Genomic DNA, 9,741 nt, shown 5'->3' with positions numbered 1-9,741 from the left:
TCGGAGTCTGATTTGAAATGCCTTCATTATTATATATTAAAATGCTTACATATAATAGGCTTAGTTTTTTTTTTCATTTGTCTGCTTATTGTTTCCATGGGCCAGCACACTATACTGCTTTAATTATTACATCATTATAATATATTTTAAATCTAATAAATCAAATATTATTTCATTGGTCTTTTTATGTTTAAGATTTTTATTTTGTAAAATTAAAAGAAAAATACATAAAACCCACTGCCGTGGAGTTCATTCCGACTCATAGTGACCCTATGTATATCATTAAAAAAAAAAAACTCGAAAATACAGACAAGCGATACAAACATAGACAATACCCATACACTCTCTAACCTAGAAACATATTGATAACGTCTAGCTGTATACTCTTCCAATCTTTTTTGTTTAGAGTCCTTCTAAACTTTATGTATATATATTTTTATTTACATTAGTCAGATGATCTTATATACACTGTTCTGAATCCTCTCTTTTTAATTTAATAAAAGACCACAGGCATCTTGCCATGTACTACCACATAATATTCCATTGCATGGATTTATCGGTACAATCTCCATTTGAAGAAAAATAAAATGGCTTCTATTTTACGTAATACTGCAATAAATATCCTTGCACTTGTATGACTTTTTCCCTTAGAATAAATTCTTAGAAGTAAAATTTTTGCATCAAAGGAAATTATACTTTTAACTTAGATTTAACTTATATTTTTCAATTTTATTTTTAACTTAGATAAATATTACCAGTTTACCCTCCAGAAAAGTTTTACTCCTACTTATGTAAAGGCCCTTTTCTCCCTAGTCTCGCTAGCACTGGGGATTTTCATTCTTAAATTTTAAATCTTGGCCAATCTCATGGGTGGCATTAACTTCTTGTTATTACTTTTGTTTGCATTTTTATGATTATGAATGAAGTTGAATTTCTTATATATATTTTGTGATGCATCTATTTACATATTTCTAATTAGATATTTATAATTTGTTGATTTCAAGTGCTTTTCACAAAATGTGAATATTAATATTGCATAGGTTTCAAATATTTTTTGTAATTTGTTGCCTTATAATTTCTTTGTAATGTCCCATATAAGTATTTTTTAAATGTATGTGATCAACTCTTATTCAACATTGTTCTGGAGGTCCTAGCCAGAGCTATTAGGCTAGATAAAGAAATAAAGGGCATCCAAATTTGTAAGGAAGAAGTCAAAGTATCTCTATTTCCAGATTACATGAGCTTATACACAGAAAACCCTAAAGAATCCTCAAGAAAACTACTGAAACTAATAGAATAGAGTTCAGCAGAGTATCAGGATACAAGATAAACATACAAAAATCACTTGGATTCCTCTACACCAACAAAGAGAATACCAAAGAGGAAATCACCAAATCAATACCATTTACAATAGCCCCAAAGAAGATAAAATACTTAGGAATAAATCTAACCAGAGACATAAAAGACCTGTACATAGAAAACTACAAGATGCTACTGCAAGAAACCAAAAGAGACCCATATAAGTGGAAAAACATACCTTGCTCATGGATAGGAAGACTTAACACTGTAAAAATGCCTATTCTACCCAAAGCAATCTATGGATATAATACAATCTCAATCCAAATTCCAATGACATTTTTTAATGAGATGGGGAAACAAATCACCAACTTCATACGGAAGGGAAAGAGGGCCCGGATAAATAAAGCGTCACTGAAAAAGAAGAACAAAGTGGGGGGCCTCACACTACCTAATTTTAGAACATATTATACCGCTACAGTAGTCAAAACAGCCTGGTACTGGTACAACAACAGATACATAGGCCAATGGAACAGAATTGAGAATCCAGACATAAATCCATCCACATATGACCAGCTGATACTTGACAAAGGCCCAAAGTCTGTTAAATGGGGAGAAGGTAGTCTCTTTAACAAATGGTGCTGGCATAAATGAAATAAGACCCATACCTCACACCATACACAAAAACTAACTCAAAATGGATATAAGACCTAAATATAAAATCTAAAATGATAAAAATCATGGCAGAAAAAATAGGGACAACGCTAGGAGCTCTCATACATGGCATAAACAATATACAAAATGTTATTAACAATGCACAAACACCAGAAGAAAAACTAGATAACCTGGAGCTTCTAAAAATCAAACACTTGTGCTCATCCAAAGACTTCACCAAAAGAGTAAAAAGATTACCTACAGACTGGGAAAAAGTTTTTGGCTACGAAAAATCCGATCAGAATCTGATCTCTAAAATATACATGATACTCCAAAAACTCAACAACAAAAAGACAAATAACCCAATTAAAAAATGGGCAAAGGATATGAACAGGCACTTCACCAAAAAAGACATTCAGGCAGCTAACAGATACAGGAGGAAATGCTCACAAACATTAGCCATTAGAGAAATGCAAATCAAAACTACAATGAGATACCATCTTACCCCAACAAGGCTGGCATTAATCCAAAAAACACAAAATAATAAATGTTGGAGAGGTTGTGGAGAGCCTGGAGACCTTATATACTGCTGGTGGGAATGCAAAATGGTACAACCACTTTGGAAATTGATTCGGCGCTTCCTTAAAAAGCTAGAACTAGAACCACCGTATGATCCAGCAATCCCACTCCTTGGAATATATCCTAGAGAAATAAGAGCCGTACAGGAACAGATATATGCACACCCATGTTCATTGTAGCACTGTTTACAATAGCAAAAAGATGGAAGCAACCAAGGTGCCCATCAACGGATGAATGCATAAACAAATTATGGTATATTCACATAATGGAATACTATGCAATGATTGAGAAAAATGATGAATCCGTGAAACATCTCATAACATGGAGGCATCTGGAAGGCATTATACTGACTGAAATTAGTTGCAAAAGGACAAATATTGTACGGGACCACTATTATAAGAACTCAAGAAAAAATTTAAACAGAGAAGAAAATATTCTTTGATGGTTACCCGGGTGGGGAGGGAAGGAGAGGGGTATTCACTAATTAGATAGTAGACAAGAACTATTTTAGGTGAATGGAAAGACAACACACAGTACAGGGAGGTCAGCACAACTGGACTAAACCAAAAGCAAAGAAGTCTCCTGAATACAGCTAAATGCTTCGAAGGCCAGAGTAGCAGGGATGGGGGACTGGGGACCATGGTTTCAGGAGACATCTAGGTCAATTGGCATAACAAAATGTATTAAGAAAACGTTTTGCATCCCACTTTGGTGAGTGGCATCGGGGCCTTAAACGTTAGCAAGCGGCCATCTAAAATGAATCATTTGGTCGCAACCCACCTGGAGCAAAGGAGAATGAAGAACACCAAAGACACAAGGTAATTATGAGCCCAAGAGACAGAAAGGGCCACATCAATCAGAGACTACATCAGCCTGAAATCAAAAGAATTAGATGGTGTGCAGCTACTACCGATGACTGCCCTGACAAGGAACACAACAGAGAATCCCCAGTGGAGCAGGAGAATAGTGAGAAGCAGACCTCAAATTCTTGTAAAAAGACCAGACTTAATGGTCTGACTGAGACTAGAGGGACCCTGGAAGTCGTGGTCCCCAGACCCTCTGTTAGCCCAAGATTGGAACCATTCCCAAAGTCAACTCCTCAAACAGGAATTGCACTGGAGTACAAGACAGAAAATGATACTGGTGAGAAGTGAGCTTCTTGGCTCAAGTAGACAGGAGACTATGTGGGCGGCTTCTGTCTGGAGGAGAGATGAGAAGGCAGAGGGGAGGGAACAGGAACTGGCTGAATGGATATGGGGAATACAGGGTAGAGAGGAAGAGTATGCTGTTTCATGTGATCAAAAGTGTCATCATTCTTTTTATGGATTCTAGTCCTGGTGTTATCCTAAGAAAAACCTTTCCTACCCAAGGTTTATAAAATGTGTTTCCTAATTTTTTACACAAACACGTTTACATTACATTTGACTATGGTATGAGCTAGAGGTCAATTCTTTTCCCCCAAAAGAGTGGGTAATAGTCCTATATTACTTTTGAATAACACTTTTTCTGCAATAATTTGAAATACTTCCTTCATTTTATATTCAATTCCCAGCTCCACGTTGGTTTCTTGTATGAGTTCTGTTTTAATAGATTTATCTTTCAATTTCTAAGACAATATAGCATATTTAGTCAGTGTAGGTCTAAGTTTTGTTATACATCATATATGTCATTATAATTGAAGATGTAAAATTTGAATCTTCTCTTACATCTCTTCTTCTGATAAACTTTAGATTTGTCACTTTTCAAGGTTATTTCTTCAGGGCTTTTTATCCAGTCAAGGTGTGTCTTAGTTATCTGGTGCCGCTATAACAGAATACCACAAGTCGACGGCTTTAACAAAAGGAAGTTTATTTTCTCACAGTCTAAAAGTCCAAATTCAGGGCATCAGCTCCAGGGGAAAGTTTTCTCACTCTGTCGGCTCTGGAGGAAGGTTCCTCTTGTCAATCTTCCCCTGGACTGGAAGCTTCTCTGTGCAAGAACCTGGGTCCAAAGGACACGTTTTGCTGAACCCTGGGTCCAAAGGACATGTTCTGCTCCCGGTGCTTCTTTCTTGGTGGTATGAGGTACACTTCTCCACTTGCTTCCTGTTCCTTTTTTTCTCCTGAGAGATAAAAGGTGGCACAGGCCACACCCCAGGGAAATTCCTTTTACATTGGATCAGGGATGGGACCTGGGTAAGGGTGTTACATCCCACCCTAATCCTCTTCAACCACAGGCAGGTATTATGATTTATAACATAAAGGAAAGTCACAAAATGGGGGACAACTGCACAATACTGGGAATCATGGCCTAACCAAGTTGACACATATTCTGGGGGGACACAATTCAATCCATGTCAAGATGTAATTCACATGCCATAAAATCCACCATTTTAAAGCATACAACTCAGTGATTTTTAGTGTAGTTACCACATAGTCCAAACATCACCACTATCTACTTCCAGAGTATTTTCATCACCTCAAAAAGAAACTCAGTACCCATTAGCAGTCACTTACCACTCCTCCTTGCCCCTAGACCCTGGCAACCACTAATCTACTATCTGTTTCTATGGATTTAAATATTCTGGACATTTCATATAAATGGAATCACACAATATGTAACCTTTTGTGTCTGGCTTTTTTCACTTAGCATAATGTTTTCAAGGTTCATTCCTTCCTTTTTGTGGCTGAATAATAACTCATTAGGGAGCCCTGGTGATGCAGTGGTTAAGTGCTTAGCTGCTAACCTCTCAGTTAGCAGTTCATATCTACCAGTCGCTCTCTGGGACAAAGATGTGGCAGCCTGCTTCCATAAAGATTACAGCTTTGGAAACCCTATGGGGTAGTTTTTCTCTGTCCTATAAGATCATGATGAGTTGTAATCGACTCAGTGGCAATGGGTTAATATTACATTGTATGTGTATATACCATATTTTATTTAACCACTCATCAGTTGATGGGCCTTTGGGTTGTTCCACTTTTGACTGCTATAAATAATGCTGCTATGAACATTTGTGTGTAAGTTTTTGTGTGAACATAGGTTCTTGATTGTCTTGAGTATATACCTGGGAGTGGAACTGAGGGATCATATGGTAACCATGTTTAATTTTTAAGGAATTGTCAAAGTGGCATGTTCTGTTCATAACAGAAAAAATAAAGATGAGTAGGAACTCCAGCTAAATATTGGCTTTAAAAGAAAATCATGCAGGGGCGCTGGTGGTGCAAAAGGTAAAATGCTTGGCTGTGACAGAAAGGTTTGCGGTTCGAATACGTCATTTTTCTTAATCATTGAGTAGTAGTCCATTATGTGAATATACCATAATTTGTTCATGCATTCATCTGTTGATGGGCACCTTGGTTGCTTCCATCTTTTTGCTATTGTAAACAGTGCTACAATGAACATGGGTGTGCATATATCTGTTCCTGTACGGCTCTTATTTCTCTAGGATATATTCCAAAGAGTGGGATTGCTGGATCATATGGCGGTTCTATTTCTAGCTTTTTAAGGAAGCACCGAATCAATTTCCAAAGTGGTTGTACCATTTTGCATTCCCACCAGCAGTATATAAGGTCTCCAGTCTCTCCACAACCTCTCCAACATTTATTATTTTGTGTTTTTTGGATTAATGCCAGCCTTGTTGGGGTAAGATAGTATCTCATTGCAGTTTTGATTTGCATTTCTCTAATGGCTAATGTTTGTGAGCATTTCCTCCTGTATCTGTTAGCTGCCTGAGTGTCTTTTTTGGTGAAGTGTCTGTTCATATCCTTTGCCCATTTTTTAATTGGGTTATTTGTCTTTTTGTTGTTGAGTTTTTGGAGTATCATGTATATTTTAGAGATCAGATGCTCATCGGATTTTTCATAGCCAAAAACTTTTTCCCAGTCTGTAGGTAATCTTTTTACTCTTTTGGTGAAGTCTTTGGATGAGCACAAGTGTTTGATTTTTAGGAGCTCCAGGTTATCTAGTTTTTCTTCTGGTGTTTGTGCATTGTTAGTAATGTTTTGTATATTGTTTAAGCCATGTATGGGAGCTCCTAGCATTGTCCCTATTTTTTCTGCCATGATTTTTATCATTTTAGACTTTATATTTAGGTCTTATATCCATTTTGAGTTAGTTTTTGTGTATGGTGTGAGGTATGGGTCTTATTTCATTTATGCCAGCACCATTTGTTAAAGAGACTACCTTCTCCCCATTTAACAGGCTTTGGGCCTTTGTCAAATATCAGCTGGTCATATATGGATGGATTTGTGTCTGGATTCTCAATTCTGTTCCATTGGCCTATGTATCTGTTGTTGTACCAGTACCAGGCTGTTTTGACTACTGTAGCGGTATAATATGTTCTAAAGTTAGGTAGTGTGAGGCCCCCCACTTTGTTCTTCTTTTTCAGTGACGCTTTATTTATCCGGGCCCTCTTTCCCTTCCATATGAGGTTGGTGATTTGTTTCCCCATCTCATTAAAAAATATCATTGGAATTTGGATTGAGATTGTATTGTGTCTATAGATTGCTTTGGGTAGAATAGGCATTTTTACAGTGTTAAGTCTTCCTATCCATGAGCAAGGTATGTTTTTTCCACTTATATAGGTCTCTTTTGGTTTCTTGCAGTAGCATCTTGTAGTTTTCTTTGTACAGGTCTTTTATGTCTCCGGTTAGATTTATTCCTAAGTATTTTATCTTCTTTGGGGCTATTGTAAATGGTATTGATTTGGTGATTTCCTCTTTGGTATTCTCTTTGTTGGTGTAGAGGAATCCAAGTGATTTTTGTATGTTTATCTTGTATCCTGATACTCTGCTGAACTCTATTCTATTAGTTTCAGTAGTTTTCTTGAGGATTCTTCAGGGTTTTCTGTGTGTAAGCTCACGTCATCTGGCCAAGATTTAAAATTTAAGAATGAAAATCCCCAGTGCTGGTGAGACTAGGGAGAAAAGGGCCTTTACATAGTAGGAGTAAAACTTTTCTGGAGGGTAAACTGGCAATATTTTATCTAAGTAAAAAATATAATTTCCCTTGACGCAAAAACTTTACTTCTAAGAATTTATTCTAAGGAAAAAAGTCATACAAGTGCAAGGATATTTATTGCAGTATTACGTAAAATAGAAACGATTTTCTTTTCCATCAAATGGAGATGTATCAATAAATCCATGCAATGGAATATTATGTGGTAGTACATGGCAAGATGCCTGTGGTCTTTTATTAAATTAAAAAGAGAGGATTCAGAATAGTGTATATAAGATCATCTGAATAATGTAAATAAAATATATATATACATAAAGTTTAGAAGGACTCTTAAAAAAAGAGTATTTTTTTACATATTTTTTACATATTGATCTTCCAATTATCAATATGTTTCTAGGTTAGAGAGTGTATGGGTATTGTCTATGTTTGTATTGCTTGTCTGTATTTTCTAATTTTTTTTTTTTTTGATGATATACATAGGGTCTCTATGAGTCAGAATCGACTCGACCGCAGTGGGTTTTATGTATCTTTCTTTTAATTCTACAAAATAAAAATTTTAAACATAAAAAGACCAATGAAATAATATTTGATTTATTAGATTTAAAATATATTATAATGATGTAACAATTAAAGCAGTATAGTGTGCTGGCCCATGGAAACAATAAGCAAATGAAAAAAAAAAAACTAAGCCTATTATATGTAAGTATTTAATATATAATAATGAACGCATTTCAAATCAGACTCTGATCTTCACTGAGCTCTGGCAACACTCATTCCTTTTTCCACTTCAAGCTTAGGTGTGTTAACAGTTTTCTGCTGTTACTACTCTCTGAGTGTCTCAACCTCCCTTATGGGTCCCCTTAACCCTGCATATCAAACCTTGGTCAATAGTCCCTTTGTTAAATCCCCTTCGAAATCCCCCCAAGTGTAGCTTGCATTTCCTGCCAGTCCCTGACAGGGTGGATGAATCCAAGGTTATCAAAAATTCGCAAGATTTAAGGACTACAACCTGTCTCCCCCAATCACATCTTTTTTTGGTGAACTCAGAAAAAGTGAGTCATTGAGCTCTGGCTAGAACTAGATGACACTAGTCTTGTTATTCTCTATGATGTCAACAGCCTTGGAAGCACTGGGGTTCAGACCTGTTTTAACCCAGACCTTAAATGGGACTGACTTACTCCTTGAGATCTGGATAAGTCTCCGAAATTTTAGCTACCATGAAAGATTCACCAAAACAAACAAAAAAACCAAACCTGCTGCCATCGAGTCCATTCCGACTCATACTGACCCTATCGAAAGACTTTAAAATAAAATAAAATAAACCTGGTGCAGTCGGGTCGATTCTGACTCATAGCAACCCTACAGGACAGAGTAGAACTGCCCTGTAGAGTTTCCAAGGAGCATCTGGTGGGTTTCAATTGTCGACCTTTTGGTTAGCAGGCGTAAGCTCTTCACCGCCACACCACCACGGCTTCCTTGGAAAGACTTAGGACACCATAAATACTGAAAAGAAACAGATCAAATTATCGTTATTTGCTGATGATTGTTTATTTGCCTGTCAAATCTAAGAAAATCAACTTAGAAATAATTTTTCTGTAATCTGGTTCATTCCACAATAATCATAAATCATGTATTATTATTCTTGATTCTTCTCTCTTGCTAATGTCTCATGACCTATTATATACTCAAAACACCAAACCAAACCCATTGTTATCGAGTCGATCCCAACTCATAGTGACCATATAGGACAGAGTAGAACTGCAGCATAGGGTTGCAAGGCTATAAAACTTCATGGAAGCACACTGCCGTATCTTTCCACCGCTGTGCGGAACCACTGACCTTTCGGTTACCAGCCAAGCGCTTAACCACTGGACCACCAGGGCGCCTTCCATTAAATACTAAAAAAACTAAGGACTGTCAATTTTATCTAACACTTCTTGAATCTCTCCACCTGACTCCGTTTTTATTCTGAAATTCCGAGACTAGCCAGGTTCCAGCAACAATGAAGCCCTCTTTGGCAGAGACCATGACGAGGCACTATAGTTGCTAAGATGATCTTAGGGACTGTCTAGATCAGCGGCAGTACAAACAGCGCCCGAATTTCCCCTTGGCCAGCAGGTGGCAGCAGGCAGATGAGCAAGTGAAGTGATTAACCAGCATCATGAGGAAGCAGGAAACACTAGAGTGTATGTGAATGAATACGAGCTGTGCTTAACTTTAGTTACCAATAAGGACACATACTCTTTTTAAATGCCTGTGGCACACATAAAGTGATAA

This window comes from Loxodonta africana, chromosome 7 (assembly GCF_030014295.1).
Source record: "Loxodonta africana isolate mLoxAfr1 chromosome 7, mLoxAfr1.hap2, whole genome shotgun sequence".
Taxonomy (NCBI): Eukaryota; Metazoa; Chordata; class Mammalia; order Proboscidea; family Elephantidae; genus Loxodonta; species Loxodonta africana.
This window is presented reverse-complemented; position numbering follows the sequence as displayed.